Below are 25,966 nucleotides of genomic sequence, written 5' to 3'. Positions count from 1 at the left end.
CATCCTGTCAGTAGGGCCTCTTTTGAGAATATGATTCTTGTTTCTTGTAAACACTGATTTTAGATGTTGTTATTGTGTGTTTTGGTTTGTGTGTACACTTAAATAAAATTATGACCTTTTAGACACATTGTTTCAGATCTGGTGGTCCCTATTTGTTGTGACATGTCTCTTTTTCATGGTTTGGCTACATATACTGACATGTTTTCAGGTTGATCACCTATTTGTTTATTTGACTTCAATATTGATGGTGTCTTCCACTTGTTTAATTCCCAAAACAAGATGTCCGCTATTTATATGGAGAGGGACATGTGATTTCAGTAGCCAATGACAGAAGCTGTTGAGTCAGGACACATAAAGTTAGGGGAAAAAATGACTGCTTACAAGAATGCCGTGCCTCTGAGCTCTGCAAACCCCCTCCCCTCATCAAACACATGCAAAATGCTCATGATTCCCCACCTTTATCGTTGCTAAAGTGCTGAAAATACTTTTGTGGCAACGCAAATATTTTCCAGCACTTTTTCCAAATGTTACCAATTTTTACCGATTTTATGAAATTTTGCTCGTGCTTCCGATCAAGAATCCGAATGTGCCATATTCGTGCCAAATTTATGTTTAGCGATTGTTTTCCGATTTGCTCGTTCGCTACTCTTCACCAGGCTCTGTGGAGGCATTCCGAAAACATTCTCTATGGAGGTAATCTGAAAACAACCACTGTGGGGGTACTCTGCACCAGGTTATGTGGGGGTACTCTGAAAACATCCTCTGTGAGGGTACTCTGAAGACAGCCTCCTTGGGGGTACTCTGAAGACAGCCACTGTGGGGTTACTCTGCACCAGACTCTGTGGGTGTACTCTGAAAACATGCTATGTGGGGACACATTGCTCCAGGCTCTGTGGGGGTACTTTACATACAGTGTAATATTCTACCAATAAAGCTATAATAACACACTGGTACTAACTTGAAATAAACTGCTAAAAGCTGCTGGTACCTTGGCAGGTAATGTGTGCAGCCCTGCCTTCGAGAATGGAGAAACATTCCTGTCCCAAAACTCCAGCAATTGTCTTCTCACCTACCAGGCATTTACAGAATGTTAAAAAAGAAGAGAGGATGTTAAACAATGGAACACATGGACCTGCCCCAACTTTTTGGAGATGTGCTGCTCTCATCAGTTTATAATTGTTCACATTAAATAGAAAAATGTCTACCATTTACCTTCTGGTCTGTGCTCTATGTTCTGTGGTGAATAAAATATGGCGTCACAGTTGTGTGACCATGCCACTGGTCCGGACTGTCAATTTTCAGGAGCACACTGTCCCCAGCAAAGTTACATCTTGAAAAAAATCCATTAAAGGATAATTATGTGTCAATATAAAAGGAATTGAAATTAGCAGTTATAGTTCCGGTTCTTAGAGAGTGAGTTATAATGAGCAATGACTGAAATTGGCAGGGTGATGATAAAGGGTGAGATTGAAGGGAAAAGCATGAGTCACACTCTCACTGTGAATATGTAACTTAGGGACTTAAAATGTTAATAGTAAAATGCACACAGCTGGGCTGAGCAAGATCCATTGCTGACCAGATGTAAGAAAGTATTAATGTTTAGCGGAAGAAACCTCTCATTGTGCAGCATGGAAGAGGTCAAAGAGAAGATAAACCAAATATGTACTACATGCTGTTCCGCAGGAACTCCACATGATAAGCCAAGTATACAGTATTCCTTACATTTACAAAGGTACATTATTCAAAGGGGTTTTCAAGTAGGTAATTGGTTTATTCTGTGCAATAGGACATGTTTGCATGCATGTTTTGCCCTGCAAGATCCTATTATTGCCATCAGTAGGAATGGGTTTTTAAAAGAGGATGAAAGAAAAATAAATATATTTTGAAACATTAACTTTATGAATTTTTAAAAAATTATGTCTAATTACCACAACATAATTCTTGCCCCACTTAAATAAGCCTGGTCCTCATGTTTACTTGTTAAACATGAGTTTAAAGGGTTATCCAGGGCTTTGGCTATTTTATCCCATGGGGTGCAACAATGCTACTCACTTGGGAGTTATCTGAGATATGACAGGAACCATTTCTATTTAAAATCCGGCTAGTTTATTTCAGTTCTCATAAACCACATCACGGGAAAATTTAAATACAGCCTTTGTCTGCCATAAAGTGAAACATAAAGAAATAAGTTTATACAATCATGCTGGTTAGCCCACCTGGCTTAAAGGCCAGCTTCTTAGTCCTTTCTAAAAGGCACTCAATCCAGGAGAACTGCACACCTCCATATACACAGACATGTATGAGACAAACAGTTCTCACGTTAGCAAGTGAACCACACCCAGGGTTGAAGATATGGTGAGTAGCCGTTCAGCTGTTCATGTTCAACATGTCATGGCCGGTTAACCCCTTTTAGTCCTCTGTGTACTAACTTTCCAAGAAAAACATACTTTAACCCCTTTCTGCCATTGGACGTACTATCCCATCCATGTGCCCTGGGCCCGTATGACCATGGATGGGATAGTACGTCATGTGAGATCAGCCATGCTCAGGGTGGGATCGTGGCTGATCGCGGCCATGTTTCAGCTGATTCTCACAGCTGACACCTGGCACTAAGAGCTTGGAGCGATCACAGACTGCTCCCGGTACTTTAATCCCCGGAACACTGCGATCAAATATGATTACAGTGTTCCGGACTGGCAGAGGGGCTGATAGCCCCTCTGCCTTTGGATCGGAGACTCTGCGGCATGACACGGGGTCCCGATCGCTGCCATGGAGACTCGATGTCGTCTTGATATCCTGGTCTCTAGACCTGAGAGACTTCCTGGCATGCGCAATGATAACCAGGAAGTCTCTCAGATCAGTGTAATAGAAACTGCAGCGCTGACAGCTTCTATAACATGCAGATCTGCATGCTATAGAAGCGATCATAATACACCAACAAAGCCAATCCTCTAAATCTGAAGCTATAGCTTCAAGGACACTACAGGAGTGTTAATCAAGCAACCAAGATGTGAACACTTAATCTAAAGAGTAAATTAACTACATAGAAATAAGGTCACCATAAAAGGATGTCAATCAATAGTACAAAATTTATTAGAAAAATACTTACAATGTATTTAATAATAGATCATTACAATAATTGTGAGAGCTGATACATAATATGAGACAACATAACAAGAACGACTGGGACTACAAAATAGGAGCATAAACCTACTGGGGTTCAATAGAAAGACAGTGCAATATGACTGGTTTGCTAAAACACAAATTCCATATAATAAAACAACCAGATCAATGAATAAACCCCCCCAGACACCAATGCTATCCTGAAAGGATTTTATAATGCCAGAAAAATACAGCATATCGGATAGTCAGGTTAAATGGTAATGTGGTTACCACAAAAAGTTTATGTGAAGCAATTAGCCTATTCTCATTTAATAAGTGGTAACGTATGCTATAATGCAAAAAAACCCTTTAAAAAGGGGGAAAAGGTATACCTGAAGTCATGGTGTTAGCAGGTGAAGGTAGGTGCCCCTACAGGAGTCCCACTCAGCACCTCGTTTCGCCAAAAGTAGCTTCGTCAGGAGACTGACAGCCCCTCTGCCTTTGAAACGGAGTCTCCGCGGCATGACACAGGGTCCCGATCGCTGCCATAGAGACTCAATGTCGTCATGACAACATCCGTGTCTCCAAACCTGAGAGACTTCCTGGCATGCACAGTGATAACCAGGAAGTCTCTCAGATCAGCTCCACCATACCTGTATATTCTGTTTACCCGTTTGTCCCACTGGCACATCTGCCAAGTGTCCTGGGTCTAACTGGAGGTAGCACCTGTGTCCCCCTGGTACTCCATTCTGATCCTGTTTGAGGGGTCTTACTATGGATACCTGGGGCTCACTAGTTACGCCCCCTTCTGAGCCCCCCGGAACTGTGGTCTCGAGGTTTCACTCAAAAAATAAACGAATGTGAACTTCACTACTTGTGCCTCCGCTTCCATTCGTTACACACACATCTGTGATTTAAGGGCATGAAAATTAAAAGTTGTAAAATTTCAATTTTTTTTTCACAAATAAACGCAAGCCATATCAAAGAAATCTTACCACTATCATGAAGTACAATATGTCACAAAAAACAATGTCAGAATTACCGGGATCCATGGAAGCTTTTCAGAGCATCACACAAACACACTGTATACGCCGTACGCAGCCTCTTGCACGGTACCACTAGCGGAACACCGTCGTGAACACGCCGCCGGGATCAGCCAAATGATTTACAGGAGGAGTGCATGCGCAGTTTTCATGTGACCACTGCTATCTGTCTGCACAAAGATGGCGGCGGTCTGATTTACTGAGCCTGCGCAAATTCCACACAAGCTCAGTGAATCATTCGGCTGATCCTGGCGGGAGATGCGTGACGTGTCTCCAGGCAGAGGAAGCCGGTCACATTAAAGGGGTTTTCCCACAAACGAAAGTTCATTTAAAAAATTGTCTGTGTCTGACCGTGTACGGAGCATACCTCATCTCCTGGGCAGGGGAGGAATCAAAAGACAATACTGACATTACAGCAGGAGATCACAGAGGATTAATTTTCTGAGGTAAAATATTTTAATGACTGTTTTTAAACAATTTTTTACCTCACAAAATGTATCCTCGGCGTTCTCTTGCTGTAATGTCAGTATTGTCTTTTGCTTCCTCCCCTGCCCAGGAGCTGTGGTATAGACAGATCAAAGAAGAGAGCACAGACGGGAGATGTCAGCACATGGTTAAAGAGAGAGTAGATAGGTGGGTGAGCACATGGGGGAGAGATTCTCAATGCTGCAAAGCCTGCCCCCATTGTGACATTACCACCCACCACCTCATAAAGGGACAGTGGTCAGAATTGTAAAAATTGGCCTGGTCATTAACATGCATACCACCCTTGGGGATAAAGAGGTTAAAAGTCATAGGGGACCAAGACAGCATTGTAGACTAGATGGACAGGCAGGTCCCTAGCAGCTTCGCCCTCCCCGATGAACTGGATTAATAGGTCTCTGCTTGTAAGCCTGTATAGTTAGAGTCCTGTCAGTCACTAGCAGCGGGTAAGTAGAAGCCGCCGGTCACCCACCAGTTCATCTACGGCTTGGGCAACATGTATCAGCTGACAGGTTCTCTTTAAAGGAGTATCCGCAGGACAGTCCATCAATGTGTGATCAAGGGGACCCAATACTTAAAATCGCCAGAACTCCAAAGATGATATGCTGATAGCTTTGCCCATAAATAGGTCATACGTGTATTATCAGAAAGTTTTGTAAAAATCAGAAGCAATTTCAATTTGCTTACTTAGGCCAGAGTAACACAATCGAGTGCAATGCGAGAAACTCGCATCAATACCCGTCACTGCCACCGGCACTCGGGACCGGAGTGTGCGGCTGCATGTCTTCCTATGCAGCTGAACTCTCCGGTCTGAAACGCCGCTGGCAGTGCCGAGTATTGATGCGAGAGACCATGCGAGTTTCTCGCATTGCACTCGCAAGTGTGACCCCGGCCTTACTATGATGTGTGATTTCAGGGAACCTGCAAATATTCGCATCAGAGGGTTTGTCATGTGCATCATGTTGTCCATAATGTACATGACATGATATAAACATGTCAATAGACTTCTATAAAATAATACATGTCCCAGTTCTATTTACTACATGCTATGTAATGCTATGTTATAGTCACATCCTTAACATGATGTAAAGTTATGTTGTAATGAAACCTCTGTGTTTTTTGCCCAAAACGACAGAAAAGATGGTTGTGTCATAGTGATCTAATTTTAAACCCTGAAATGCATAATGACATACAAGGCAGATTATTGTAAACAGTGGCATTCCTCCAAACATTAACCCCTTAACGACCGCCGATACGCCTTTTAACCCCTTCACTACCAAGGGTGGTTTGCACGTTAACTCCCGGGCCAATTTTTACAATTCTGACCACTGTCACTTTATGAGGTAATAACTCTGAATCGCTTAAATGGATCCCGGTGATTCTGACACTGTTTTCTCATGACATATTGTACTTCATGATAGTGGTAAAATTTCATTCATAACATTTGCGTTTATTTGTGAGAAAAACGGAAATTTGGCAAAAATTTTGAAAATTTCGCAATTTTCCAACTTTGAATTTTTATGCCCTTAAATCACAGAGATACGGCACACAAAAAACTTGATAACTAACATTTCCCACATGTTTACTTTACATCAGCACAATTTTGGAACCAAAATTTTTTTTGTTAGGAAGTTATAAGGGTTAAAAGTTGACCAGCGATTTCTCATTTTTACAACACCATTGTATTTTTAGGACCACATCACATTTGAAGCCACTTTGAGGGGTCTATATGATAGAAAATACCCAAAAGTGACACCATTCTAAAAACTGCACCCCTTAAGGTGCTCAAAACCACATTCAAGAAGTTTATTAACCCTTTAGGTGCGTCACAGGAATTTTTTTGAATATTTAAAAAAAAATGAACATCTAACTTTTCTTCACAAAAAAAATACTTCAGGTTCAATTTTTTTATTTTACCAAGGGTAACAGGAGAAATTGGACTGCAAAAGTTATTGTGCAATTTGTCCTGAGTACGCTGATACCTGATATGTGGGGGGGAACGACTGTTTCGGCGCATGGCAGAGCTGAGAATGGAAGGAGCGCCGTTTGACTTTTTCAATGCAAAATTGACTGGAATTCAGATCGGACGCCATGTCACGTTTGGAGAGTCCCTGATGTACCTAAACAGTGGAAACCCCATACAAGTGACCCCATTTTGGAAACAAGACCCCCCAAGGAACTTATCTAGATATGTGGTGAGAACTTTGAACCCACAAGGGCTTTACAGAAGTTTATAACGTACAGCGGTACAATTAAAAAATCATATTTTTTCCACAAAAATGATCTTTTCACCCCAATTTTTATTTTCCCAAGGGTAACAGGACCCCAAAAGTTATTGTGCAATTTGTCCTGAGTACGCTGATACCCCACATGTGGGGGTAAACCACTATTTGGGTGCATGGCAGAGCTCGTAAGGGAAGCAGCGCCATTTGACCTTTTTGGCTGGAATTGAGATCGGACATCATGTCGCGATTGGAAAACCCCTGATGTACCAAAACAGTGGAAACCCCCCACAAATGACACCATTTTGGAAACTAGACCCCCTGAGGAACTTATCTAGATGTGTGGTGAGAACTTTGAACCAACAAGTGCTTCACAGAAGTTTATAACGCCCAGGCGTGAAAATAAAAAAAATATTTTTTTTCAACAAAAATGATATTTTTGCCCCCAAATTTTTATTTTCCTAAGGGCAACAGGAGAAATAGGACCCCAAAAGTTGTTTTGCAAATTGTCCTGAGTAGGCTGATACCCCATATGAGGGGGTAAAACACTGTTTGGGTGCATGGCAGAGCTTGGAAGGGAAGGAGCACCATTTGACTTTTTCAACGCAGAATTGGCTGGAATTGAGATCAGACGCCATATTGCGTTTGGAGAGCACCTGATGTGCGCAAATAGTGGAAACCCCCAATTCTAACCCTAACCCTAACCCTAGCCCTAACCCTAACCCTAGCCCTAACCCTAGCCCTAACCCTAATGGGAAAATGGAAATAAATACATTTTTTTAATTTTATTATTTTTCCCTAACTAAGGGGGTGATAGCGGGGGTTTGATTTACTAATTATGGCGGTTTTTAGGTTTGGCGGCTGTCGCACGCTAAAAGACGCTTTTTATTGTAAAAATAGTTTTTGCATCACCACATATTGAGAGCTATAATTTTTCCATATTTTGACCCACCGAGTCATGTGAGGTCTTATTTTTTGCGGGACGAGTTGACGCTTTTATTGGCATCATGTTCGGGCATGTGACATTTTTTGATCGCTTTTTATTTAGTTTTTTGGGACGTAGAATTTACAAAAAAAAGCGTTTCATGAATTTCTTTTGGGTGGTGCGTTTACGCCGTTCCAGGTGCGGTAAAATTTATAAGGCTGTTTTATTCTTCGGGTCAGTACGGTTACAGCGATACCTCATTTAGGTCTTTTTTTATGTTTTGGCGCTTTTATGCAATGAAAACAATTTTATATAAAAAATAATTATTTTTGCATCACTTTATTCTGCGAGCTATAACTTTTTTATTTTTTTGCTGATGATGCTGTATGGTGGCTCGTTTTTTGCGGGACAAGATGACGTTTTCAGCGGTACCATGGATATTTATATGCGTCTTTTTGATCGCACGTTATTGCACTTTTTGTTCAGCAGTATGATAATAAATCATTATTTTTTATTTTTATTTTTTAAGGGGTTCGCTTAAGGGGTTAACTATTGGGACAGTTTTATAGGGCGGGTCGCTATGGACGCGGCGATACCAAATATGTGTACTTTTATTGTGTTTTTTTTTTTATTTCCAAAAAATGAATTTATTGGGGAATATTTTTTTTTAAATTTATTTAGCGATTTTTTTAAATTATTTTTACACTTTTTTTTTTACCTTATTACAATGTCCCAGGGGGGACATAACTGTCCTGTGACAGATCGCTGATCTGTCACATCACAGATCACTGTAACAGATCAGCGATCTGTCACAGGCACTGCACAGGCTTCCTCATGCCTGCGCTTTGCAGGCACTGAGGAAGCCAGCTTCCTGCAGGCCCCCGGAGGTCCCCGTCGCCATATTGGATCCGGGGACCTGCAGGAAAGGAGCCCCCCGCAGCAGCGCTGCACATTGCGCTGCCGTGGGGGGCTCAGGGAAGCACGGAGGGAGCCCCCTCCCTGCCGATGCTTCCCTTTAACCCCCGGTACACCGCGATCGTGTTTGATCGCGGTGTGCAAGGGGTTAACGTGTCGGGGGCGGTCCGTGACCGCCCCTGACACATTGTGCCGGGTGTCAGCTATGATAATTAGCTGACACTCGGCCGCGATCAGCGGTGCTCACCACGTGGGCGCCGCTGATCGCGGTGACGTAATATTCCGTCCATGGTATTTAGGTCCAGGGTCACATGGACGGAATATTACGTCAATTGTAGGTAAGGGGTTAAAGGCGGTAATTAAGGCCACTTAAACCACAGCGCCATTAATTCACGGCACTGTGTAGAAAGGAAATAGCGCCCCCAGTGTCAGATTTTTTCCAGGGTCTCGGCTGCCAGGGGTAGCCGAGACCCCAGAGAGCATGAATCAGGTCTATTTTTACCGACCCCGCTTTTGAGATCGCCGTTATTAACCCTATAACGCAGATCGCAAAAAAGCCGCGATTTTGCATTTAATTTCTCTTTCCTCTGATGTGATCGCACATCAGAGGAGAGAGAAATAGGGTCCCCGATTCCCCCCTGTACCTCCCGGTGGTCCTAGATTCCCTCCCGCTGGTCCTCTGTCCCGCCGGCATCCTCCGGTGGGCGCCGCCATCTTGGATCCGGAAGAAAATGGCGGGCGCATGCGCAGTGCGCCTGCCGCGAATATACCGGCTGGCAGATCCATTTTGATCATTATGGTAAAATATCATAGTGATCAAAATAAAAAAATAATAAATAACCCCCCGTTTATCACCCCCTTAGTTAGGCAAACATAATGAAATAAAAAAATTATTTGTTTTCATTTTTCCATTAGGGTTAGGGTTAGGACTAGGGCTATGGTTAGGGTTAGGGCTAGGGATAGGGCTAGGGTTTGGGTTGAAATTAGGGTTAGGGTTGGAATTAGGGTTAGGGTTGGAATTAGGGTTATGGCTAGGTGTTGTGAGTTCATTTTCCCCTTCACCATTGAGGTCTGATGAACTCCCTCTTCTGGTGAAGGAAGGTAGTGAGGCTGATTACAAAGCACCTGAGCAGAATGATGATGACTGGGTGACTGGGATTGCTGACTGGATATAAGGCAGCCGACGCCCTTCTGCCTTGCGGGTGATTACTCTGAGGGATTCTTGGAGACCAGTCTGATTCCTGCTCCTCAAAAGCTAAGTTTTCTGCTCTACTTTTTGCATTTGTGTTTTGGTTTCGTTTTGCCTTGTTTTTCTGGATTTCTGCCTTTCCCTGCTGGGTGAGCTGAATTCCTTTTTGCTCTGTCTTCAGATAATACCTGAGTACTGATATAGTCTTTTTGAAGCCTAGCGTCTTCAGGGCTTTTTTCCCTATCAGTCTGTTGGCTCTTGTTTTTGAGAGGGTTTTGGCAGATTGCAGACAGCAGCTTTTCTATTCTGTCCTATTTAGTTAGCTTGGGCCCCATCATTTGCTCAGCCTATCTTTCTATCTGTGTGAGTGTTTTTTCATCTTGCTTCACCGTCATTATATGTTAGGGGCTGCCTATTGCTTTGGGGTCTGCTCTAGAGCAGTTTAGATTTCCCTTTCTGTCTTTAGGCTATGTAGTTCTCCGGCTGTGATCGAGGGGTCTAGGGCACCGTAGGAACCCTCCACGGCTACTGCTAGTTGTTGTTGTTAGGTTCAGGGGTCTGCAATCCGATAGCTGCCAACTTCTCTGGTTTTCTGGACTTAGCTAGCATTTCTGTTTTTGCCTCCTATGGTGACTCATTCATAACAGAATCACCCGCCATACTGCAGATCCTAGGGTACTCAATAGCAGGAAAGAATTGTAAAAAAAAAAAAGTGTGTGTATATTTTTTCCTCGATATCTCTGAGGCCGTAGGGGGGATTTTTTTTTCTCTCAATGGAGATAAAGCAATTGTCTGATCGTGTGGAGCAGCTCGCTGCGGAAGTGCGGGGAATTTCCGCCTACCTTGCTCATTCACATGCTGCTGAACCAAAGATCCCTACTCCTGATGTGTTTTTTGGGGATGGTCTAAATTTTTGAATTTCAAAACTAATTGTAAATTATTTTTTGCCTTGAAGCCTAACTCGTCAGGGAGCTCCGCGCAGCAGATTAAAATTGTCATCTCTTTGCTGCGTGGCGATCCCCAGGATTGGGCGTTTTCTTTGAAACCAGATGATCCTATTCTGACTAATGTGAACACATTTTTTCAAGCCTTGGAGTTGTTGTATGATGAACCTAATGCTATTGATCAGGCTGAAAAGGCCCTGTTGGCATTGAGCCAGGGTCGGGATTCTGCAGAGTTGTACTGTCAAAAATTCCGAAAGTGGGCGGTCCTTACTACCTGGAATAATGGTGCCTTGGCAGCTCTCTTTCGGAAGGGTTTGTCAGAAACCGTAAAAGATACTATGGTGGGATTTCCTGTTCCCTCTGGTCTTGACGATTCTATGTCATTAGCCATTCAGGTTGATCGGCGTTTGCGTGAACGCAAAACCGCACGAGAGGTGTTGCCACCTGTTGAACAAATGTCTGAACCTATGCAATGTGATAGTTTTGTCTGGGGCGCAACGTCAGGAGTTCAGAAGGCGTAATAAGCTGTGTTTCTTCTGTGGTGATGCCTCACATATTATTTCTGTCTGCCCTAAACGAGAGAAACGTTTTACACACACATTTGCTGTGGGTGGTGTTCAACCTAAGTTTCTTCTGGCAATTACTCTGATCTGCTCCCTGTCCACATTTTCCGCCAAGGCTTTTGTGGATTCGGGAGCAGCCCTGAATCTAATGGACTTGGATTTTGCTAAACGTTGTGAATTTCCGATGACACCTCTGCGGACACCTATCCCTTTGAGGGGGATTGATGCTACTCCTTTGGCGAAAAATAAACCTCAGTTTTGGACCCAGGTGTTAATGCGGGTCGCCCCAGACCATCAAGAAAATTGCAGATTTTTGGTGTTGCATAATTTGCATGACACCATTGTTCTGGGGTTTCCCTGGTTGCAAATTCATAATCCAGTTTTGGATTGGAAATCTGTGTCTGTAGTGAGTTGGGGTTGTTGGTGTGCCCTTAGTGAGGCTCCGCTTTTTTCCACCTCTCCTCAGTCGCATGATGTTCCTGACTATTTGGCGGACTTTTATGATGTATTTAGTGAGAATGAGTCTGCGTCTTTGTCTCCTCATAGGAGTTATGACTGTGCAATTGAACTGAGCCCGGGGTGTAAATTTCCTAAGGGTCGGCTCTTCAATTTATCTGTATCCGAGCACGAGGCTATGCGATCCTATATTAAGGAGGCGTTGGAGAAGGGTCATATTAGACCATCCTCTTCACCCTTAGGTGCCGTTTTTTTTTTCGTGGCCAAAAAGGATGGTTCATTAAGGCCTTGTATTGATTATCGTGCCCTCAACAAAATTACTATTAAATATCAGTATCCGTTACCCCTGATTTCGGATCTATTCTCCAGAGTTAAAGGTGCTTGCTGGTTTACCAAGCTTGACCTCAGGGGGGCGTATAATCTTATCCGCATTAAGCATGGGGATGAATGGAAGACGGCGTTTAATACTCCGGAGGGACATTTTGAGTACCTGGTGATGCCTTTTGGGCTCACTAATGCCCCTTCTGTCTTCCAGTGCTTCATGAACGACATTTTCCGAGACTTTGTGGATACATTTTTGATTATCTATCTGGATGATATTTTGATCTTCTCCAAGGATTGGGATTCTCATGTGGAACATGTTCGGACTGTGTTTCGGATCTTGAGGGAGAATTCCCTGTATGTCAAAGGATCGAAATGCCTTTTTGGGGTACAGAGGATTTCATTTTTGGGATTTATTTTGTCTCCGTCAACTATTGAAATGGACCCGGCCAAGGTACAGGCCATTTATGATTGGGTTCAGCCCACTTCTTTGAAGGCCCTCCAGAAGTTTTTGGGTTTTGCTAATTTTTATCAGAAATTTATAGCAAAATTTTCTAGTATTGCCAAGCCATTGACTGATCTGACTAAAAAGGGTGCTGATGTGTTGAATTGGTCTCCGGAGGCGGTTTCTTCCTTTCAGGAGCTGAAGCGAAGATTCACTTCTGCCCCGGTTTTGCGGCAATCTGATGTCTCACTCCCGTTCCAGGTAGAGGTGAACGCTTCTGAGATTGGTGCAGGAGCTGTTTTGTCCCAAAAGGATCCTGTAACATCTAAAATGAATCCCTGTGCTTTCTTTTCCCGAAAGATCTCTCCATCTGAACGTAACTATGATGTGGGGAATCGGGAACTGTTAGCCATGAAATGGGCATTTGAGGAGTGGAGACATTGGTTGGAGGGAGCTAAACACCAAGTCGTGGTCCTCACTGACCACAAGAATTTGATTTACCTGGAGTTGGCCAAACGCTTGAACCCTAGACAGGCTAGGTGGGCCTTGTTTTTTACACGTTTTGATTTTGTGGTCTCTTTTCTTCCTGGCACTAAGAATGTCAAGGCAGACGCCCTCTCTAGGAGCTTCTTTGCTGATTCTCCTGTGGTGACCAAGCCTGCTACCATCTTAGGCGAAGGGGTAGTTCTTTCTGCCATCTCGCCCGATTTGAGACGTGCTCTGGAAGAGTTCCAGGAGGACAAACCTGAGCGTTGTCCCAGTGGAAAGTTGTATGTTCCTGACCAGTGGAAGAAGAGAGTGATGTCTGAAGTTCATTGCTCTGCATTGGCTGGTCATCCAGGTATTTTTGGTACTAGAGATCTGGTTAGTCGGTCTTTTTGGTGGCCCGCCTTGTCTCGTGATGTCAGGAATTTTGTGCAGTCCTGTGGGACTTGCTCCCGGTCTAAACCTTGTTCTCGCTCTAGTGGGTTGTTGATGCCTTTGCCGGGCCCCAGGAGGCCATGGACCCATATTTCAATGGATTTCATCTCTGATATACCTGTCTCTCAGAGAATGACTGTTATTTGGGTGATTTGTGATAGGTTCTCTAAGATGGTTCATCTTGTACCACTCCCTAAGTTGCCATCTTCCTCTGAGTTGGTGCCCCTGTTTTTGCAACAGGTGGTTCACTTGCACGGGATTCCTGAGAACATTGTATCTGACAGAGGAGTTCAATTTGTGTCTAGATTTTGGAGGACTTTCTGTTCCAAGCTGGGAATTCAGTTGTCCTTCTCCTCTGCTTTTCACCCTCAGACGAATGGGCAGACGGAGAGAACAAACCAGACTTTGGAGTCGTATTTGAGATGTTTTATTTCCGCTGATCAGGATGATTGGGTTTCATTTTTGCCCTTGGCCGAATTTGCTTTAAATAATAGAGCTAGTTCTGCCACTTTGATGTCACCTTTTTTTTGTAACTTTGGGTTTCATCCTTGATTTTCTTCAGGGCAGGTGGAGCCTTCTGCCTGCCCAGGTGTTGACACTGTGGTGGAGAGAATGCACCAGATCTGGGACCAAGTGGTGGATAAGTTATCTCTCTTCCAGGAAAAGGCCCAGCGGTTTTCCAACCAACATAGGACCATTGGTCCCCAGTTTAAGGTTGGTGATATGGTTTGTTATCAGCAAAAAATATCGCTATGAAGGTGGCTTCTCCTAAGTTTAAGCCTAGATTTATTGGACCGTACAAGATTTTGGAGATTATTAATCCGGTCTCTTTTCGTTTGGCTCTTCCTGTCACATTTAAAATTCATAATGTGTTTCATAAGTCCTTGTTGAAGAGGTTTGTTGAACCAGTTGTTCCTAGGGTGGCACCTCCGGACCCTGTATTAGTTGAAGGTAACATGGAATATGAGGTAGAGAAGATACTGGATTCCCATCTGGCTAGACAGAGACTCCAGTATTTGGTTAAGTGGAAGGGTTATGGTCAGGAGGATAATTCCTGGGTCTCTGCCTCTGATATTCATGCCAAAAGATTGGTGCGTGCCTTTCATCGGGCTCACCCTGATCGCCCTGGTGGCGTGGATGAGGGTTCGATGACCCCTCCTCAAGGGGGAGGTACTGTTGTGAGTTCATTTTCCCCTTCACCATTGAGGTCTGATGAACTCCCTCTTCTGATGAAGGAAGGTAGTGAGGCTGATTACAAAGCACCTGAGCAGAATGATGATGACTGGGTGACTCGGATTGCTGACTGGATATAAGGCAGCCGACACCCTTCTGCCTTGCGGGTGATTACTCTGAGCGATTCTTGGAGACCAGTCTGATTCTTGCTCCTCAAAAGCTAAGTTTTCTGCTCTACTTTTTGCATTTGTGTTTTGGTTTTGTTTTGCCTTGTTTTTCTGGATTTCTTCCTTTCCCTGCTGGGTGAGCTGAATTCCTTTTTGCTCTGTCTTCAGATAATACCTGAGTACTGATATAGTCTTTTTGAAGCCTAGCGTCTTCAGGGCTTTTTCCCTGTCAGTCTGTTGGCTCTTGTTTTTGAGAGGGTTTTGGCAGATTGCAGACAGCAGCTTTTCTATTCTGTCCTATTTAGTTAGCTTGGGCCCCATCATTTGCTCAGCCTATTTTTCTATCTGTGTGAGTGTTTTTTCATCTTGCTTCACCGTCATTATATGTTGGGGGCTGCCTATTGCTTTGGGGTCTGCTCTGGGGCAGTTTAGATTTCCCTTTCTGTCTTTAGGCTATGTAGTTCTCCGGCTGTGATCGAGGGGCCTAGGGCACCGTAGGAACCCCCCACGGCTACTGCTAGTTGTTGTTGTTAGGTTCAGGGGTCTGTAATCCGATAGCTGCTTCTCTGGTTTTCTGGACTTAGCTAGTATTTCTGGTTTTGCCTCCTACGATGATTCATTCATAACAGCTAAGGTTAGGGCTAGAATTAGAGTTAGGGTTGGAATTAGGATTAGGGTTGCAATTAGGGTTAGGGTTAGGGCTAGGGTTAGGGTTAGAATTAGGGTTAGAATTAGGGTTAGGGTGAATTAGGATTAGGGTTAGAATTAGGATTAGGGATTAGGGTTGGGATTAGGGTTAGGGGTGTGTTGGGATTAGGGTTGGAGCAAGAATTGAGGGGTTTCCAGTATTTACCAACTTTGGGGGTCTAATTTCTCCTGTTACCCTTGGGAAAATAAAAAAATTGGGGGCTAAAAAAATCGCTTTTGTGGAAAACAAAAAGACTTTATTATTTTCACGGCACTGCGTTATAAACTTCTGTGAAGCACTTGGGGGTTCAAAGTGCTCACCACCCATCTAGATAAGCTCCTTCGGGGGTCTAGTTTCCAAGATGGGGTCACATGTGGGGGATTTATACTGTTTAGGCACATCAAGGGCTCTGCAAACGCAACATGACGCCCGCAGACCATTCCATCAAAGTCTGAATTCCAAAATGGCACTCCTTCCCTTCCAAGCTCTCCCATGCGCCCAAACAGTGGTCCCCCCACATATGGGGTATCAGCGTACTCAGGACAAATTGCACAACAATTTTTGTGGTCAAATTTCTCCTATTACCCTTAGGAAAATATAAAATAATGGGCTAAAAAATCATTTTTGTCATTTTTGAGGAAAAAAATGATTTTTAATTTTCACGGCTCTGCGTCTATAAACTTCTGTGAAGCACTTGGGGGATCAAAGTGCTCACCACTAGAGTTGAGCGACTTTTGGTTTTTTAGGGTCGCGTTTCGTTTCGTGAAACCCGACTTTTCCAAAAGTCGGGTCGAGCAAGATCGTCCGATTATAGGGAAAAGTCGGGGTCGTCCCGAAACACGAAACCCAATGTAAGTCAATGGGGAATAAAAGTCGGCAGTGAGAGGAGGACAGGAAACTCACCTACAGTGCCCATTTGAATGCCAAAAGCATCAATTCTTCTTACTTAAGCTTGTCAACCTTAATTAACTTCATAATACAAGTTACGCACTGAAAAATGGGGGTTATTTGGCTAAAGTTGTGGGGGGGGAGGGCTGGCTGCAGGTTTTCATGTTAACACATACCACAACTCATCATGCTCTGATACGGCAGAGAAATAGCGGTATAGTACAATGAAAAATACCTCACTTTTTACATCTCATGACGAGGCCCATCTATTTCTCCATACAGAATCATTGGTCCCATATAATGTTTGAAACAGTATATGATGAGCTCCACATAATGCTACAGTATATTTTGGTCCCCATGGATGAAGCTCCACTGTCTTATGGGCCCAAATAATGCTCCAAACATAATGGGCCCCATTTCTAATGCTCTAGTGTATAATGGGCCCTGTAAATGCTGCTCCAGTGTCTGATGTCCACCTTTGGAATGTTCCAGTGTATGGTGGGCCCCATCTATCATTCTCCAGAGTATAGTGCTCCCCAAAAATTGCTGTCCCAACATTGAAAACAATCAAATAAGTCTCCTCGCTAGGGAATCCCTGTACTTGTCTGGATTCCTCGTCGTCCCCATCTTCCATCTCACTGCACAGTATTTCAACTTTGCAAGTGCTGTGATCCTGGGCAAGCAGGGGGGGCCCACTCGTTGGCGACGGCACTGGCACAGGGCCCCTGATAGTACAGTGGTGTGTCTGATGGCGGGTGGGCCGAACCTGCACTTTCATCTGCAGCTTCCTCTTTGTCACCGTGTAAGATGGAACTGTATATGGGAAGGGTAACCTGAGTTTCATCAGGGTCAGATTCAGGTCATGTAGCGTGCGAGGGGAATGTAGTGGTCTGGGTCAATGTACCAGCAAATTCATCGAGCAGTGGCTGGGCATCAGTGCACTTGTGTCGCCCCCAGGAGTACGGTTGCCACAGTGGCATTACCTTCTTCCTAGGGAGTGTGATGTCATGCTTGGGAGCAACGAAGGATCTCTCTAGCAGGTTAACTGATTGGGCGGCGTTATTCCCACGAGTCATGACCCTCCAAACAGCGTTCATGAAGGCAAAGTGTTTGTTTTACGTGGGCAGTATGGTTGCAAAGCTGAACCTTAAAGGAATGTCCAGAAGGGCACCACCAGGAGTGGAGCCTACGGTTAAATTCGACTCCACCTGGGAAACCTCAACCATGCCAGCTACAGAACAGATGCACACATTGCAAGCTTAATTCCGTTAACGAACGAGACTCCGTCATGCCCCGCGGTCCGAGTCCGGCTTACTAGAGGGACACGTGAGGCTCTGGCACATGAGATTGGCCAATAACTGGTGTGTCATGCCCTTACATGTCCGTGGCTGCATGTGCGCTACACTGAAAAGGCCAGCGTTTGTCGCTTACAGGTGCAGATAACCCGCTGAACAACGTTAGTGATGGGGATCACTGATTACAATTATTACCCGCGAACAATGATTTCCCAGTAAGTGCAGGTCAACCGCAGTTCCGGAATTAGGCCTAACCGTCATTCCTGAAAAAATGAAAAACTTACGTGTGCAAACCACAGGTGCTGTAGCTTGCTTAACAGCTCGCCAGCCGTTCTCACGCCCAGTATGGATTACACGTGATTGCACAAAGGTGAGAAAGGGTACCGTATCCCCAGATAACATGTATGGATAGCGTACACATTCAAAATATATGTCTATACATCAGGAGGCAGGCTCAGACGGTGTTAGGCCCAGTATGGATTGCACGTGATTGCACAAAGGTTAGAAAGGGTACCGTTTCCCCGGATAACATGTATGGATAGCGTACACATTCAAAATATATGTCTCAGGAGGCAGGCTCAGACGGTGTTAGGCCCAGTATGGATTGCACGTGATTGCACAAAGGTTAGAAAGGGTACCGTATCCCTGGATAACATGTATGGATAGCGCACACATTCAAAATATATGTCTCAGGAGGCAGGCTCAGACGGTGTTAGGCCCAGTATGGATTGCACGTGATTGCACAAAGGTTAGAAAGGGTACCATTTCCCCGGATAACATGTATGGATAGCGTACACATTCAAAATATATGTCTCAGGAGGCAGGCTCAGATGGTGTTAGGCCCAGTATGGATTGCACGTGATTGCACAAAGGTTAGAAAGGGTACCGTTTCCCCGGATAACATGTATGGATAGCGTACACATTCAAAATATATGTCTCAGGAGGCAGGCTCAGACGGTGTTAGGCCCAGTATGGATTGCACGTGATTGCACAAAGGTTAGAAAGGGTACCGTATCCCCGGATAACATGTATGGATAGCGTACACATTCAAAATATATGTCTCAGGAGGCAGGCTCAGACGGTGTTAGGCCCAGTATGGATTGCACGTGATTGCACAAAGGTTAGAAAGGGTACCGTATCCCCAGATAACATGTATGGATAGCGTACACATTCAAAATATATGTCTCAGGTGGCAGGCTCAGACGGTGTTAGGCCCAGTATGGATTGCACGTGATTGCACAAAGGTTAGAAAGGGTACCATATCCCCGGATAACATGTATGGATAGCGTACACATTCAAAATATATGTCTCAGGAGGCAGGCTCAGACAGTGTTAGGCCCAGTATGGATTGCACGTGATTGCACAAAGGTTAGAAAGGGTACCGTATCCCCGGATAACATGTATGGATAGCGTACACATTCAAAATATATGTCTCCGGAGGCAGGCTCAGACGGTGTTAGGCCCAGTATTGATTGCACGTGATTGCACATAGGTTAGAAAGGGTACCGTATCCCCGGATAACATGTATGGATAGCGTACACATTCAAAATATATGTCTCCGGAGGCAGGCTCAGACGGTGTTAGGCCCAGTATGGATTGCACGTGATTGCACAAAGGTTAGAAAGGGTACCGTATCCCCGGATAACATGTATGGATAGCGTACACATTCAAAATATATGTCTCAGGAGGCAGGCTCAGACGGTGTTAGGCCCAGTATGGATTGCACGTGATTGCACAAAGGTTAGAAAGGGTACCGTATCCCCGGATAACATGTATGGATAGCGTACACATTCAAAATATATGTCTCAGGAGGCAGGCTCAGACGGTGTTAGGCCCAGTATGGATTGCACGTGATTGCACAAAGGTTAGAAAGGGTACCGTATCCCCAGATAACATGTATGGATAGCGTACACATTCAAAATATATGTCTCAGGAGGCAGGCTCAGACGGTGTTAGGCCCAGTATGGATTGCACGTGATTGCACAAAGGTTAGAAAGGGTGCCGCATCCCCGGATAACATGTATGGATAGCGTACACATTCAAAATATATGTCTATACATCAGGAGGCAGGCTCAGACGGTGTCAGGCACAGTATGGATTTGACGGCCCAGACTACACAGCGGAGGAGCAGGGAGAGGTAAAGATTGCAAATGCTGGGGCCCTGCTCAAGCAAGGGGGGCCCACTCGTGGGCGTCGGTACTGGCACTGGGCCCCTCATAGTACGGCGGTGTGTCTGACGGCGGGTGTGCACCACCACCGTCAGAGACACTTGATTGCACTATGAAGGAACCTGTACCAGTGCCCGCACCCAAGAGTCGGCCTACCCACCTGTCCAGGGCAACGGCACTCGCACGGTGTCGTGCGCTAGGTGGTGACCCCGGCCATGGGGGGGGAGGCAGCACAGTTAGGGAGTTTTAGAAAGTGGCATATGTTGATGTTGGACATTCATCTGATGCAAAAGGTGAAATAGGTCAAGTCCCAGGAAGAGGTGGACCAAAGCAAGCCATTTTCCTGTCACCCTATGTGTCATCAGAGGAAGGTGGGACAAAATCCTTGGAAACCCATGCGTGGTTCATTTTAATGAAGGTTAGATCATCCACCTTTTGGGTTGACAGACGGGTCCTTTTTTCTGTCAGGATTGATCCAGCTGCACTGAAGACTCTTTCCGATAGCACACTTGCAGCTGGGCAAGCGAGCTCCTGTAAGGCATATTGGGCCAATTCAGGCCAGGTGTCCAGTTTAGCGGCCCAATAGTCAAAGGGGAATGACCTGTGTGGGAGAACATCAATATGGGAGGAAAAGTAGTTTGTAACCATAGTTGACAACTGCTGTCTCCTGTCACTTTCCATCGATGCAGTATTACCAGTTGTGTGAGCGGTACTTGAAAAATCAGTCCACAACATTGTCATGAAACCCCTGTCTCCAACGCCACTTCTGCTGTGTGCACCACGAACACCTCTGCCAAGCTGACCCCGGCCCGTACGGCTCGTGTGAGAACCATCACCGCTGCTGTGTGCTGGGAATGCCTCAAGCAACCGATTTACCAGAGTTGCTTGTTTATTTGCCAATATTAGGTCAAGGTTCTCCTGTGGCATGATGTTTTGTAATTTGCCTTTATAGCGTGGATCCAGGATGCTGGCCAACCAGTAGTCGTCATCGTTCATCATTTTGGCAATGCGGGGGTCCCTTTTTAGGATCTGCAAGGCATAATCTGACATGTTGGCCAATGTTCCCGGTGTCAATGATGCACTGCGAGTGCTGGTTGGAGGAGCACTTTCTGGCAAATCCACATCCCTCCAGTCACGCACAAACCCTGTACCAGACCTTGCCACGCCAACATTTTCACTTGCCCCACGAGATGCATCCTCCTCCCCTAAGTAATCATCCCCATCATCCTCCTCCTCCTCCTCTTCTTCCTCCACCTCGTCCAGGAGAGGTCCCTGAGCAGACAATGGCTGAATGTCATCAAGGATTCCCTCCTCCTCTTCCTCCTCATCAACATTGGCTGCAGACGCCTGCTCCTTAAGGTGCGTCAAAGTTTGCATGAGCAGACGCATAAGTGGGATGCTCATGCTTAGGATGGCGTCGTCTGCGCTTACCAGCCGTGTGCATTCCTCAAAACACTGAAGGACTTTACAGAGGTCTTTCAGCTTCGACCACTGCACACCTGTCAACTCCATGTCTGCTCTCAAAGTGCCTGGCCGTGTATCCTCCCACAAATGCATTATGGCCTGCCTCTGCTCGCACAGCCGCTCCACCATGTGCAGGGTGGAGTTCCACCTTGTTGTAATGAGGCGGTGGTTGGGAAGGTGGAGCAATCGCTGCAGCTTCTGCATACGAACGGAGTGTACAGGCGACCGGCGGATGTGCGCGCACAGTCTTCGCACCTTCTGGAGCAGGGCTGTTAACTCCGGATAATTTTTGAGGAAGCACTGCACCACCAGGTTCAAGGTGTGAGCCAAGCAAGGTATATGGCTGAGTTTTGAAAGGGCTATGGCTGCCACAAAATTACGGCCGTTATCATTAACTACCTTGCCTGCCTCAAGATGTACACTGCCCAGCCATGACTCAGTTTGTCGCTTGAAGTACTCGGCCAGCACCTCGGCGGTGTGTCTGTTGCCCAAACACATCATCTGCAACACAGCCTGCTGACGCTTTCCACTAGCTGCTCGATAGGGGGACACATCGTGTGCAACAGTGGCAGCTGCAGATGGAGTGCTCGTACGACTGCGCTCTGTGGACGAGCTTTCGCTTCTGGAGGAGGAGGAGGAGGGTCGAACGCCTACAGCCAACTGTTTCCTATACCGTGGGATAGGCAGCACTGTCCCACCACCGCTATCCACTGTGGACCCTGCATCCACCACATTAACCCAGTGCGCAGTGATGGACACGTAACGGCCCTGGCCATGCCGACTGGACCATGCATCAGTTGTGAGGTGCACCTTTCCGCTCACTGACTGCTTGAGTGCATGGACAATGCGGTCTTTCACATGATGGTGGAGGGCTGGGATGGCTTTGTGAGAGAAGAAGTGGCGACTGGGTAGGTCATAGCATGGTACTGCATAGGCCATGAGTTCGCGGAAAGCTGTGCTTTCCACCAACCGAAAGGGCATCATCTCAAACGAGATTAGTTTGGCAATGTGGGCGTTCAAACCCAGTGTTCGCGGATGAGAGACTGAGTACTTTCTTGACCTACTCATAGTGTCTGGGAGGGTGAGCTGGACTTGAGAGCTGCATATGGTGGAAGTAGCGGTGGACAGGGAGGACTGAGAGAGGGTTGATGATGGTGATGGAGTTGGTGTTCTTTCTGATGGCCTAGAATCAGTCTTTCGTTGATATAACAGTGGGATTCCCTGACTGCTGTGGCCTTGCAACGACACCTCAACATTTGCTGCTGTGCTAACCGGTGGGCTTACAGTGGGGGAAACAATGTAGCGTTGCTGACTACCTTCGTTGTGATCAGTTGCACATTTGGCACTTGAGGTTTGGTGTTGTGTCCATGCTTGCAAGTGCATGCTGGTTAAATGTCTAAGCATGCAACTGGTATTCAAATTTTTCAGATTTTTCCCTCGGCTAAAGGTCTTTGCGCACTTCTTACAGATAACCTTGGCCTGATCATGAGGATTTTGGTCAAAAAAGTGCCAAACTGCACTCTTCCTACTTTGGCAGACATTTTGCGGCCTAGCACACTGTGATCTTTTGACCCTCTGGACAAGCTGTCCAGCAACTCTTTTGATGTTTGGAACCTGTCTTTGGAGTGCTCCGGGCCTGCCAGATAACAGCTGTTGCGATGTCGATGTCTGCTGTGGATGCTCCTCATCTGAGCTATTGGAAGCAGCACCCTCTTCCCCCAATGGATGCCAATCTGGGTCAACAACTGGGTCATCCATCACCTCCTCTTCTATGTCATGTGCACCTTCCTCTGTGTCACCGTGTATGGTGGTATAGTGTGTGGGAAGGGGCACCTGAGTCTCATCAGGGTCAGAATCTGGCTCTGTACACTGCGAGGACAATGTAGTGCTCTGAGTGAATGTACCAGCAGAATCATCCATCAGCGGCTGTGCATCAGTGCACTCCATGTCAGATTCATCTTGGCCTGGGTAATTCACCATTTCACTTGATAATCCAGGCATGGTATGTGAAAACAGCTCCATGGAGTAATCAGTAGTATGGCCTGCGTCATCCTTCAATCTTGGTTGGGGTGAAGGACACAAGGAAAGGTGTGGTTCATGAACATGAGCCTCCAATGACGACTCAGTGCTTTTACTTTTTACAACTGAAGAAGAGGAGGCGATAGAGCTGGAGGCTGAGTCAGCAATGTAAGACAAAACTTTTTCCTGATGCTCTGGCTTTAAAAGCGGTTTGCCAACTCCTAGAAAACTAAGCGTTCGAGGCCTTATGTAGCCAGACGATGACGCAGGCTCAACACCTCCTGCATTCAGTCCTATTTTGCTCTTGCCACTACCATCAGATCCACTACCAACACCATCATTACCAGCTGCCAACCCCCGCCCAATTCCACGGCCTCTTCCACCAGCCTTCCTCATTTTTGGTAGAAATGTAGACAAAATCCAACAAACTATATAGTAATGTAAAACAAGGTACAAGGTGTCTATAGGACAGGGGAGATTTTGAATTTCTGCAGACACTTGTGGACACTGGACACTTTTGGATTGTGTGAGGCCCAATGAATATCTGAGCGCTATGTGACAGGCTCGATGAAACAGCTGTGACCAAAGTGACTAGAGGATAAGGGAGATTTTGAATTTCTGCAGACACTTGTGGACACTGGACACTTTTGGATTGTGTGAGGCCCAATGAATATCTGAGCGCTATGTGACAGGCTCGATGGCACAGCTGTGACCAAAGTGACTAGAGGATAAGGGAGATTTTGAATCTCTGCACACACTTTTGGACACTGGACACTTTTGGATTGTGTGAGGCCCAATGAATATCTGAGCGCTATGTGACAGGCTCGATGGCACAGCTGTGACCAAAGTGACTAGAGGATAAGGGAGATTTTGAATCTCTGCACACACTTTTGGACACTGGACACTTTTGGATTGTGTGAGGCCCAATGAATATCTGAGCGCTATGTGACAGGCTCGATGGCACAGCTGTGACCAAAGTGACTAGAGGATAAGGGAGATTTTGAATCTCTGCACACACTTTTGGACACTGGACACTTTTGGATTGTGTGAGGCCCAATGAATATCTGAGCGCTATGTGACAGGCTCGATGGCACAGCTGTGACCAAAGTGACTAGAGGATAAGGGAGATTTTGAATCTCTGCACACACTTTTGGACACTGGACACTTTTGGATTGTGTGAGGCCCAATGAATATCTGAGCGCTATGTGACAGGCTCGATGGCACAGCTGTGACCAAAGTGACTAGAGGATAAGGGAGATTTTGAATCTCTGCACACACTTTTGGACACTGGACACTTTTGGATTGTGTGAGGCCCAATGAATATCTGAGCGCTATGTGACAGGCTCGATGGCACAGCTGTGACCAAAGTGACTAGAGGATAAGGGAGATTTTGAATCTCTGCACACACTTTTGGACACTGGACACTTTTGGATTGTGTGAGGCCCAATGAATATCTGAGCGCTATGTGACAGGCTCGATGGCACAGCTGTGACCAAAGTGACTAGAGGATAAGGGAGATTTTGAATTTCTGCAGACACTTGTGGACACTGGACACTTTTGGATTGTGTGAGGCCCAATGAATATCTGAGCGCTATGTGACAGGCTCGATGGCACAGCTGTGACCAAAGTGACTAGAGTATAAAGGAGATTTTGAATTTCTGCACACACTTGTGGACACTGGACACTTTTGGATTGTGTGAGGCCCAATGAATATCTGAGCGCTATGTGACAGGCTCGATGGCACAGCTGTGACAAAAGTGACGAGAGGATAAGGGAGATTTTGAATTTCTGCAGACACTTGTGGACACTGGACACTTTTGGATTGTGTGAGGGCCACTGATATCTGAGCGCAATGTCACAGGCTCGATGGCACAGCTATGACCAAAGTGACTAGAGGATAAGGGAGATTTTGAATTTCTGCAGACACTTGTGGACACTGGACACTTTTGGATTGTGTGAGGCCCACTGATATCTGAGCGCTATGTCACAGGCTCGATGGCACAGCTGTGACAAAAGTGACTAGAGGATAAGGGAGATTGGATTGCTTTTAAAAAAGCAGTTTGCGGAGCAGTGGGTAAACAGCAATGCCAGCCTGTCAGGAAGCCTTAAAAGGCAGCCCAATAACCAACACCACTGATACACCACAATATAGCTTCCCCTTGCACTGCACACACAGTGACTGGTGTGTTGTGCAGGCCAAATCGCTAGCAGCAGAAGCATTTTTTTTTCTTCTCAGCAGGACAAAAAAAAAAAATTGGGATTGCTTTTAAAAAAGCAGTTTGCGGAGCAGTGGGTAAACAGCAATGCGGGAATGTCAGGAAGCCTTAGAAGGCAGCCCAACAACCAACACCACTGATACACCACTATATAGCCTCCCCTTGCACTGCACACACAGTGACTGGTGTGTTGTGCAGGCCAAATCGCTAGCAGCAGAAGCAGTTTTTTTTTCTTCTCAGCAGGACAAAAAAAAAAATTGGGATTGCTTTTAAAAAAGCAGTTTGCAGAGCAGTGGGTAAACAGCAATGCAGGAATGTCAGGAACAGAGTTGAGCGATACCGTCCGATACTTCAAAGTA

Source organism: Dendrobates tinctorius, unplaced genomic scaffold, assembly GCF_039654945.1.
Source record: "Dendrobates tinctorius isolate UK_male_01 unplaced genomic scaffold, ASM3965494v1 ptg000068l, whole genome shotgun sequence".
Lineage (NCBI taxonomy): Eukaryota > Metazoa > Chordata > Amphibia > Anura > Dendrobatidae > Dendrobates > Dendrobates tinctorius.
The sequence above is the reverse complement of the archived record's forward strand: the minus strand, read 5'-3'. Positions refer to the sequence as shown.